The sequence below is a fragment of the Macrobrachium nipponense genome, chromosome 14 (genome assembly GCF_015104395.2).
Source record: "Macrobrachium nipponense isolate FS-2020 chromosome 14, ASM1510439v2, whole genome shotgun sequence".
NCBI lineage: Eukaryota > Metazoa > Arthropoda > Malacostraca > Decapoda > Palaemonidae > Macrobrachium > Macrobrachium nipponense.
This window is the reverse complement of record NC_087207.1, coordinates 75,196,164-75,208,707: the sequence shown is the minus strand read 5'-3', so window position 1 is coordinate 75,208,707 and position 12,544 is coordinate 75,196,164. Positions and strand designations below refer to the sequence as shown.

Below are 12,544 nucleotides of genomic sequence, written 5' to 3'. Positions count from 1 at the left end.
CCAGAACCCTACACTATGAAAACCACCCAGTCGAATAGGAGGACTGTGATAGACAAAAAATAAAATAATGATAATAATGATAATGATTAAGTATGTTTTCTTAAGGCAAAATTCCATATTTTTCGGATTTAGTACGTCTACTACACTCTTTTGTGTCCATATTTTGGAACATTTCAAAAATATTTTAGTCTCCAATATTATAGTTTTCATTTTCTATGATGACTATAAAAAGAAAACGAATAAATATAGACCTAACTCAAATAGATTTTCACGTGACATACAAAAAGAAATGTGTAAAACAAAGATGTAAGTCCAGTATTGAAAAGCCTATATAAAAGAATATGATGATGGTGTTTATGCTTTATGAAGCTAATATTAAGCATACGTTATAGATATTTCACCAAATCACAAAATCAATTGCTAACTTTATTCATTGCAAATGAGAGCAAAGGCATAATGTAACACCAGATAACTTAGAGTTAACCAATTAATCGATGGATAAAAGATAGAAAACAAAACAGATAGGGTAAAAAAACCGCATGGTACAGGGGTGGACCATGTACAATCAATGTGTACAACCCCAAGAAAAGTACATTATAACGCGTCCTGACACCGGAGTAGAGGTCTTTAGCTCCGTTTCTCACCAACAACAAGTCGCGTCTGATGCCCATCTCCTATGTCAGGACGCGTTATAATGTACTTTTTTGGGGGTTGTACACATTGATCGTACATGGTCCACCCCTGTACCATGCGGTTTTTTACCCTAAGTGGAACAAAATCTGCAAAAGGAGGCTATTGATATCTCGCAATACAAAAATTATTTACACTGGACATACGCCATGACCAGCAGAATATCTCCAGTTATCTGGCAAAAGATAGCGTTACTTTTAACCTAACGTGCTTTTGGCTATCCCATTCAAAGTCTGTTGCATTGACTGGCAAGGTCTCCCACAGATAACACGAGGATTGGCTCTGAAGTTCAGTTCAGCTTTAGATCGTACAGCTATCCATCCAAGATTAGTGCGGACTACGCCTTGGTCGTAGAGCAGCTACACAAAACAGGTGTTGTATTATTTGGCACTTAATTCAGCAACGCTGGAGTGACGTTGTTAATCCTTATTGCAAATGAGCTCAGTGGGAATATACGTTAGGTGCTTAATAATAAGATCACATAGACCATCCAAAACACGTCACCCATTGTTGGTAGTGTACGATAAAAATTAATAAAGCAAGTGGATATGACAACTCAAGCGGAATATGAAAAGATATATTTATGCCACCATAACATGCGAAAACGTACTCTTGAGACTAACCTAACATCTTAATACCACCACCCTTTCTCTACTGGGCTTCTGACTATATATATTCTAAGGTCACTTGTGACGAGCAAATAGTGAATAAACTGTGCAAACAAACATTATGAAAAGTTAAATAAAGAAAAACAATTCACTTCTTCTTACGAGCAAAATCGTTCACATTTCTAGATGTGAAATACTTCATGTCATTACAGCTTAGATTTAGAAGAATATTAAATACCTCAGTGTATTTGTTCTTTAGCTTCGGATTGTTTATAATGAAGCAGCTCTCAAGTACAAGGATATGATCAGTGCTTTGTCCTCAGCGAACTAAATCTCATACGTATTTGCAATATGAAAATAGTTTCCTCAATAAACGGCAGCACAGTCATATTTGTGGTATGGACAACAATTTACACTGAAGAAACTAAAAGTATTCAAAACAAGCGCATTTTAGCAGTGGGCTAAGGTTAATCTCAATCAACTAATAAATAGTCAGGGACGTGTTTCTGTGAGCAATAAGTTCCTCTGAACGTTCCATAACATAGACGTAAAATGTGCCCTGGACAACAGCGTGCTCTTAGCTATTCCAAAAACACCATGCTCATTTATACTATGAGTAAAACTTTGCTTTGACGACCCAAAACACCAGAAAATTTGTTAAATGGACATGTGCTAGTTTGAGCTATCCAAAACATAGAGATATTTGTTCTACAGACAATGGTAATTCGTTCTGAACCTTGACTTATATACTGATAAATTTGTTTTAAGGAAAGTACATACTTTTTTTTCTTACAAGTATCATTGACAGTCGATCGGGCATCAACGTCCTTTTGTGGCCTGAAGGAAATTTAAAAGAGAGAAGGAGGAATAATAAAGGTGCTTAGTAACCAAGAAAGCTGATGACCTTCCTGTTAGCGAAAGGCAGGTTAAGATACTCTGTGAAAAAAGAAGGAAGAAAATTCCATATCTAGGTTGGAGAATAAGCAACAAATAGTAAATAAATGAGGAGAGACTGACTTTCTTATAACTAAACAAAATATTGGAATATATGTAATACAGGCAGTAGATTGCTCATGAATAACCCTGCCCGCCGCAGCCCCCCCCCCCCCCCAACACACGCACACAGAAACAAGAAATCACATTTATGTTATGAACAAAATAAAATTTGCTCTTTGAATCTAAAATCCAGGTACTTTTGTGAAATGAGCAATAGATTTAATTTAAACTGACGGTCTCTCATGCACTTTTATAAGCTGGAATTATAGATCTCTTTTAACTCACCAGTCAGTAATTCATTGTGTTTAATAATACATTGTGTTTTATGGTCATTTTCATAAAGCGAAACATAGTTTGGTGTAGTTACTTGAAACTTAAAGACAATTTCTAATTGTCTTTTTGTAAGAAAGCAGTTCACAAGAGCATGTATGATGAAGAAAATCTTTACTCTTAACTAATGCAAAAAAATTCAATAAAACTGTTGTATATTTAGCTCATAATACTGAATAATTTGCCTCTTGGCAGTTGGTGACTATTCAAGGAAAGGAGCCGTATGGGAAATAATTTGCTGGTCACTGAACTTTCTTGTAATCTGGAAGTGTATAACTAATTAGCAATTAAATCGCATTTGCGATATGGAAATGCTTTTCGAATTTCGAAAAAGCACTCGAAAATATTCGAATTAAACCAGTCCATTTGAGCTGATTAGTATCTAAATTTTGTTTATGTTGGAGACAGTTAGCTCTGAGCTTCTTCATTACTTATCTGATAAAACCATACAAGGTTTTTTAGTTCCAATCGCTTTGGGTGCGTTAAGATTACTCTAGGTTCGTGCTTATCATACAGCACATTATCTCTGAAATACATATTAGTATCTTGAAGGTTTCATCAAAATAGAATTGAAAACTGGAAGAAATAATGTTGTCATGTTTTAAAAATGTGGACAATATCTAGTTTTCTGTTCATATCTACAGAACATTCTTGTGGCATTACCCCATAAATACGAGATCCTATGTAATTTTTTTTTATGTTTTGATACTGAATTTTACATATTTGTGGTTTAAGATATCTTTCCAGAAGAATTAATATTTTTCAGCAAAATTTTAATTTACCCTCGCAGGTTTTGTTCTTGCATTCAATCAGTGCATTGAACGTTCTGTATTGTACATTTATCTACTCTAAAGGATAATTGATATTATTATTTCCCTTATGGGAATGTAAAAACATCCTCTTCTTGCACCTCAAAGTCATCGAAGAAACAAAGGAACACTGCAACTTTAACTTTGTCAAGTTGTATTGTAAATATATTGTTGTTCAAAGACAAGAATGTGCCTGAACGTTTTATTATAAATAGAATAAAAGCTTCTATTATTTAAAAAAAAAAACAGAGAGATATCAAGGCCATTTTGAAAGAGAAATTGTTAAAGTATTTTACAACGAATTTTTGTAACATTAAAAGCAATGTATTTTAGATGAAAATAAATGTAGTTTTGGATTTGTTGTAATGTTTGTAAATAATTTATTGAATAACAACTTAAAAAAAAGTTGCTATATAGTGATGGCTTGATGGCTTGATGGTTTTGATGGATTATACAGAAGAATACTGTGACGCATTTAACAACCTACCTTTGACTGAACCTCTAGTTTTCAACGAAGTTATTATTATTATTATTATATTATTATTATTATTATTATTATTATTATTATTATTATTATTATTATTATTATTATTAAGTCAGGTTAAAAAGGATTGCTGCATCAACTTCATTAATTTTAAATAGTCTTCTCTATTTTCCTTATCAAGGATTTCTCAATGTTGCTAAAACTGGCAAGCAATGTGCCAAAGGGGATCGTCAAATCCGGTATAGTCTTATTGAATTATCTTTATTACTGCTACTACAAGTTCTCTCTCTCTCTCTCTCTCTCTCTCTCTCTCTCTCTCTCTCTCTCTCTCTCTCTCTCTTGACGCGATGTTTCGGCCCGATCTGCCAGGGCATTATCTCAGCGATGGTTGCTGGAGGACTGAATCTTGGTGGGGCGTGAGCCTTCACGTTTATATCATCATTATTATTATTATTATTATTATTATTATATTATTATTATTAAAATTATTATTATTATTATTATTATTATTAATGTCACAAGCCCTCAACTTCCAAGACAAACTTCCACAGACCAGAATGACTATAGGTGAAACAAAGAAAAGGAGACTAGGAAAAGTATAGCGAAATGCTGATGAAAATTTGAAATTAAAATAGACCGATAAAAAAAAGAAAAAACTTGAAGTCTTATGCAAAAAAAAACAAAAAACAAAAAAAAAAAAGATTGATGCAAAGCCCTTAAAAGTAACCTAAAGTCTCTCCCGAACGTACAAGCATCAAGATCTAAAAAGACAGTAATATGCTATATCAGCAGTTCATAACCCAATGAACGAGGTTCTTGTCTAATTAGTTTTGCTTTACGAACATTGATCATTGTAACGGCTTTATCGTCAATTCGAACTTATAGATTTCTTATTTATAGTGTAGTTTTCTTAACGGTTTGTAACAACACTAAACCACGAGAGAACAGTTTGTGTTTCATAGAACGTATCAATCTATTTTTTTTACCGACTTCATCTACTTACATCTGCTCTCGTCTGCAGGTAACACGCTCGTGAAAAAAAGATGCTGACTTCATCTAAGCTAATGATGAGAGGATGGAAGCAATGTTTTATGAAAGCAGTTAGAAGGGAAGCTACCGATCATCACGATTCAACTGGAAAACGAATTGTGATTTTTGAAAGGTCTAAGAGTTTTTCTACTCCTAACACGAGGTAAGTCTGGCAGAGTGCATTCAATGAAGAATTTTAATCGATATCTAAAATCTCCTAATCAACCAACACAAGCGGAAATAAATTAGAAACTAAATGCTGTTAATTAGATGACATTTATTAGACAAGTAGCCATGAAATTACTAATAATACAAGTCAGAGATTTGAGAACTTCTCATTAGTTTCAATTAACCTTTGATGTCTTAGGGATATTTCTATCATATCAACAAAGTACATGAGACTTTTTAATTACTTTCAATTTATGATAGCTTCCGTTATCAAAAATATACTGAATTATAACAGAAAAATCCTTATATAACAAAGAGATAATTGAAACGTGAATTTCATTTGATGGGCCTTATATATTATATATATATATATATATAATATATATATATATATATATATATATATATATATTATATATATTATATTGATATAATAATTATATATATGTATGGATCGGGTAGATACAGTCACCAAGTGCCACATGAATACTTTATTGAGTAACATTCAGCCTGTAAACAAGTTTCCAATTAAAACAAACCTCCAAATTGTAAACAGACACTTAAAAATGTAATCCTAATAAAATATGCAAAACAACACAGCAATATTCGTAAAATCAATATAAATGTAAGCAGTCCATTGTACCCACACAGCAATAACTCTAACTCCATTACAAATACAAACATACAGTATATCCCACTATAACATTGCCAAATTCATCATAAATATAAGTACATATGATTAATCAATACAGTAACTTACACCTTGGCGCTCCATATCAAACTCCCACACATGCTTAACCGGTGCAATGCTGGCCATACACCTCTGCCAGTACACTCTGGACGTATTACCTCTACAAATAAACAAAAACAGAATCAGCCTACATTTGGACACACCCGGCTAGGAGGCCAACCGAACACCTTGTCAACAACACACACATATACAATTATAAATAATTATGATTACATCATACACTCCCCCCACCATAACTCAACATTCACCACGCTCTTCAACAAGAAGTAAAACTATCAGTCTATGAGAGGACCGTTTAATTAACATATCGGTTTGACCTTTGTACTGTGGACCTGGTTTATGCACTTTATACCTCAAGGTTACATCTCGTACATGACCATCACTTCCAGGTACAGCTACGGCAACTTCGGCCATTTTCCATGCACCCTTTACAATATTGTTTTCCTGTATAAGTACAATATCACCTGGTCTTAAATTCCTACGCTGAGTATGCCATTTTTGCCTAACTAAAAGTGAAGAAAAATAATCTCGATGCCACCTCTTCCAAAAAGAAATTTACAATCTTCTGCATAAACTGAAAACTTTGCCTTGGATTATTACTTTCATCCCATAATCCACTTGGGACTCTGATACCTGTATGACCTAAGAGCAAGTCATTAGGGCAAAGATAAATGCCCAAACTGGGATCAAACCTGGTTTGAGACCAATTGGACGGCTATTCATTAAATTAGCAATCTCAAACATACAAGTCTGAAGCTCACATCCATGAAAGAATATTAGTACCAACAGACATCATAATACATCTCTTTACAGACTTTATCAGAGATTCGCTGCACCCATTCTCCATGGAGCATCTGCAGACTTGTTGAATTGTCCAACTCATTCCGAAAACACTACCAAACTCTAAAATTTGTGTCATATTCCAGTTCCTGGTCATAGTTCGCAATTCTTTGTTAGCTGCTACTAACTGTGTGCCTCCATCTGAATGCATACGCTTTGGAAATCCTCTTATGGAGACAAACCTACGTATGTCATTAAAAAATTCTCTGTATCATAACCCTCTGCTAAATCTAAGTACACAGCTCTACTCACCATACAATTAAAGATTATCCCATAAACCCTTTTTCTAGTGCGCCTCTTGACCGTGTCTTTCACAACAAATGGTCCAAACAAATCAATAGCTGTATTAAAAAAGGGTGGGGCGGGTTGAAGTCTCTCAGATGGACACTGAACCCATGCATTGCTCTTCAGTCTTCTTAGCCAATTTACGACAAATGACACACCGAGCCTTCACTGACTTTATAAGTTTCCTGGCTCCAGGCACCCAAAACTTGGATTGCAATTTGGCTAATGGTTACCTCTACACCAGCATTGATCTATCTCATGGATGTGTTTAACATACAATCTTGTGAATGAATGCCTAACAGGTAACAATACAAATGTACTCCTGTTCCAATTATCCTTCAGCCATACTGAAATCCTTTGACCAACACATATTAAACCTTCCTCATTCATCACAGCTCCAAGTCTCTCATATCTCTTTTCCCAGTCACCTCCAGCTATAGTCTTCTGACCCCACCCCACCCATATATCCTCTGCTACTTTCAGATCATCTGAGTGAGGAACTAAAAGACACCTTTAAATGACCTCAACCTAACTGCCTTCAAAACTCTAGCAGTCACTCTTAAAAGCTTACTGTAACTACCATATCTATTTACATCAATTATAACAGTATTATCCCTATATCAGTTATTTACAATTTTGACTGGAGCAATATCTGGTAGTTCGAGATCATTTGACTGACTGATGGGCCATTCACTAACAGGTAAACACATAAATGGGGGTCCATTCTGCCATAAAGAATCAGAATCTAAAAAGCATAGGGTGTGTAGGCCTTGTAGTTAAGTCTGCTGGATTATTTCCTGAGGATGTCCAAAACCATTCAACAGATTTTGATTTAGTTGAATTTCTGCTACTCTAGTAGCGACAAAAATATTAACTGCTTGACTTATTACAAATTTGTGCTCTGACAATAGATGAATCAATAATATGTATGACTGACTCAAGTTCAATGTCTATTTCCTTCTCAATCACAGTCCTCAACCGGCAGGCCAAACACGCCCCACACAACTCTAACCATGGGATGGTGAGCTGTCGAGTAGGAGCAATCCTATTCTTTGCATCAAGAGTTTACTTACAAAGGGTCCTCCCTCACTTTCCACCTCAAGTACGCACAGGCTCCATAAGCTAACTTACTTGCATCTGCAAAAATGACTAAATCAGGCTTACCAACCGGCGTCTTTAGGCTTCACACATCTATGGAACGTCAAAGTTTCTAACTCATACATTTCTTTAAATAACTTTCTCCATCTTTCATACATATACTGTTGGCATTGCTTCATCCCAATCTAATCTTCGCTCCTTTCACTGATGGTGGTTAGTAAATCGCGCATAAGCAACTTTGCTTTCAAGGTGAATGGCACAATGAACCAGGGGATCATATTACCGAAGCAGTTTGACTGAGTACCATCCTTCGATTTAACGTATTTGGGAGTTTCTCATCGATTTCTGATTTCTTTATGGGTGGCTCCATTCGAATATTTTTTACTTTCTTAGAGAAATTTATCTTTATCACATAGAAAAAACAGGTCCTCCTTAGATTCCAGTTCAACCCCAGTACCTTTTCCTTATCAGTTTTCAAGATGTTAAGAAAATTATCTTCTGGACTCTCACCTGACATACCCAGTGCTTGATCTGAAATCCTCCCCGAGATAATATTGCATTAGCTTCTACAATACTTCTCTTAGCCCCTTTCAACCGTCGATACATCTTGACAGTATATCATCAACATACGAGTTGCGATTGATCAACTCTGCAGTTAGGGGAAAGGATTCATCCATCTCGGTGGTTTTACGTAAGGCCATCATTGCTATTATGCCACTAGGTCTATCACCAAAGGTCACAGTAGTAAGCACATAGTGGATCTGGCTCTCTGTCAGTTTCTAAGTCCCGCCACAAAAACCTATGAGTATGTTGATCAAGTTCTGAAATTCGTACAGAGTTGTACATTTTCTTAATATCTGCTACGAAGGCCACAGCATGTTGCCTAAAAACGTATCAGTATAGCAATCATGTTGTTTAGCACATCAGGGCCCTTTGCAAAGTAATCATTGAGTACGTGACCAAGGTAAGAGGAAGAAGAGTTGAACACAATTTCAAAGGGGTAGAAACTGAGTCTGCTTGTGACTTCATGGTGGGCAAGTAGTGAACGGGACCATTATAATTACTTATCTCATCTATGTTCAATTTTCTAGCAACTTCCCTATGAACCATATCTAAAATCTGATCATTATATTTTTTAGAGTAATCGCTCCCAAGCTTTATTAACCTTCGTTCAGTAGATTTTAGTCTTCCATATGCAAGGGAAACATTATTAGGGAGTTTGTTAGGATCCTTAATCCATGGATAGCTTGCAATCCAATACCCATTTATTGAATCATAAATTAAGAAAATCCTTCTTCTATCTGTTTTTAATTCCATTTCCTCCTTCAAGCTATGTTCCCCACTCAATGAACACTTCCCACATTTACAACCACTACATTTAGGTATACATGAAGTTCCAAATTTTCAACTGAAAAAAAATCTTCTAACTGTTTTGAGAGGTTCTCATTGTATCGTGGTATGATGTCATTGACCTCAGTAGCTACCGTCATGTGGCTAATCCTTACCGTTAAGACACTATTAGTACCCATATTCTTATTCATAACTGGATATGAACCTCTTACACACATTCCAAAATTGTTTTGGCATTAGCTGTAAGGTATCAATGGTTCTAACCACTTGAGGTATCATGCTACTGTGATCCACGCCAATTAACAAATCTACCTTGCCTGTTGGACCGACAAATTTTCCACTCCTCTACACCAAATAATTTAGCTATCAATGTGGTGTCAAATTCTGCAATGTCGATGTAATTTTCATTGATACCACAAGCTTCAATAGTCCATTCAGTACAGTCAAATCAGTAATTGGCACATTATAAACTTTACTGTCAAACAGCTCAGTGCTATTTCCAACTTTAGTTACAGTGAGACTTACATCTTTTACCTCTCAAACCCCAACTTGTTTGCCATCCGATGCGTAATCATGGTTAAATTTGAAACCTGGATCCCAACACAATGTTGCCACCTTTTGCCCTTTACTCTGCATATGTCCAATCATCAACAATACTCCCTCCCTCGACAATAAGTTATTTGATCCCTGTACTCGACTGGTGAAATAATTTTGTACAAAACAAAGGAATGGAGAATAGAGGGTTGGGTGACGTCTGCCGCATACTTCATTATTTTGATCTTTAATATGACATAACTCTCTGTTCAAACAGTCACTACTGACATGTCCCTTTGTTTCGTAAGCAGATGAAGCATACTCTATTGCTTTTTAACAGCTCATATTTAGATTTATTATCCAAGTGCTGAAACCCTGAACAATCCAAAATGCTATGGGAAGCTGTACCATGAAACCAACAGTTCTTATTAATGTTAGGTGACATGTTAGGTCTACTCCTAGCTTGATTTGATAAGTTTGAAGCAATTTGGTTCATGTTTACAATACATTCATTTAATTGTTGTTGTTGCGACTCTTGGTTTTCTCTTAACTGCTTAATTGCTTCATTCAAATTATCTGTATAACAGTGATCCTCATGAGTCGCACTGTGCACTGCTGCCCTATCAGTGGTTGTACTTGACCTCAACTCCTTCCTGCACATACTCTATTACCTTCCTTTCTTTTTCTAAAAATTCTAATAATTTTCCAAATTCCTTCTCACTTTGGACTCACTAGCTTTTAAACCCATTCCCTTTTCAATGTTGGGGGTAGAGCTTTTCTACTAAGCTAATTACAGTATCTGTGTATTCATTTCTGATTTAAGATCTAGCTTACACATATCAAGCCATCCCCTCTCCACAGTATTCACCAATTCCACAAGTTTTTTGTTGTTGCCTTCTGGCACAGGCTTAAGGGCTCTTATCTCACTGAACGAAAAACAGAGTCCACCACCTTTTGTTACCATTTCCAAAATTTTTCAATCAAGTCTGGCCATGCATCTTATGGAAATCATCATCAACCCCAAGTACCACTTTCAAGGCCTCGCCTAACAAACACTGCTTAAGGACATATGGATCCTCCCATAGTTCTTAATCATTAATCTGTCAAAGTCCTTTCTAAAGGATGGGTACAGTCTTATTTGTCCGTCAAATCTAGGAGCTTCAAGCTTCTTAACTATAAACTTTGTGTTGTCTGTTTTTTGCTTACCCTTTTCACTGTCTATTTTCGCAAGTATTTGAGAATGTGCCTTACATTTCAACCAATACACTTCAATTATATAATCCTCAGCCGATTCTAATAGGCTAACATAATTCTCATGAGACTCATCAATGCACGAAATAAAATCATCATTAGCCTTTTTTCCTAACCTCTTATAGGCGTCACAGACCTCATCAAATGCAGGCTTCAAAATCTCTGTCGAGTCGTCTTGCTTCACACTCTCGTCGAACAGTTTCAGGGTTCGGTTGAATTTCCTCCTCTCCGATGTACGCACTGTCTTGGCTCGATCCATCTTGACTAGCAGGGATGTGTAGAATGTCCAATCAAAGTTCCCTCAACCATGGGTAGCAGGTGCTGAATTGTATGGATCGGGTAGATACAGTCACCAAGTGCCACATGAATACTTTATTGAGTAACATTCAGCCTGTAAACAAGTTTCCAAATTAAAACAAACCTCCAAATTGTAAACAGACACTTAAAATGTAATCCTAATAAAATATGCAAAACAACACAGCAATATTCGTAAAATCAAATATAAAAATGTAAGCAGTCCATTGTACCCAACACAGCAATAACTCTAACTCCATTACAAATACAAACATACAGTATATCCCACTATAACATTGCCAAATTCATCATAAATATAAGTACATATGATTAATCAATACAGTAACTTACACCTTGGCGCTCCATATCAAACTCCCCACACATGCTTAACCGGTGCAATGCTGGCCATACACCTCTGCCAGTACACTCTGGACGTATTACCTCTACAAATAAACAAAAACAGAAATCAGCCTACATTTGCACACCCGGCTAGGAGGCCAACCAACCGACACCTGTCAACACACACACATATACAATTATAAATAATTATGATTACATCATACAATATATATATATGAAATATAATATATAATATATATATTATATATATTATATATGTTATATAGTATTTTTATATTATATATCCATATATATTATATATAATATATATATATATATATTATATATATATATAAGGAAAATACTTATATATAAACAATTCAGAGATAACTGAAATGTGAATTTCATTTAATGGGTCTTTATGTATTACACATATATATGTGTGTAATATATATATACTATATATATATATATATATATATATATATTATATAATATATATATATATACATATATATATATATATATATATATATATATTGTTTATTTTATTATGGCAACACGTAATGAATGCACATTCCCGCTGAGTAAGCCAAATACACCATTGAATTGTTGTCTCGTAATCCTCCCTGGAATGTATATTGTCCATAAAAATGTAAGAACAATATAGAACCATAAGTTATAATGA

At 35.1% G+C, this 12,544-nt stretch overlaps 1 protein-coding gene and 1 long non-coding RNA gene across 3 annotated transcripts in view; both read right to left on the bottom strand.

The window, feature by feature from the left end:
* The window catches only part of LOC135226274 (uncharacterized), a 42,545-nt gene that overhangs the window by 27,762 nt on the left and 2,239 nt on the right, over positions 1 to 12,544 (bottom strand). The gene's annotated exons all lie outside the window — the stretch shown is intronic.
* LOC135226324 (uncharacterized) lies at positions 5,563 to 11,919 on the bottom strand. Of its 2 annotated transcripts, none has more exons than XR_010317198.1 (3): positions 11,360 to 11,715; positions 5,875 to 5,965; positions 5,563 to 5,624 (listed from the first exon to the last, which is right to left on the bottom strand). It is a non-coding gene; the product is annotated as an uncharacterized LOC135226324 (long non-coding RNA). The 2 variants fall into 2 exon arrangements; XR_010317199.1 differs by lacking the exon at positions 5,563 to 5,624 and adding an exon at positions 11,869 to 11,919 and having other exon boundaries at positions 5,785 to 5,965; positions 11,360 to 11,614.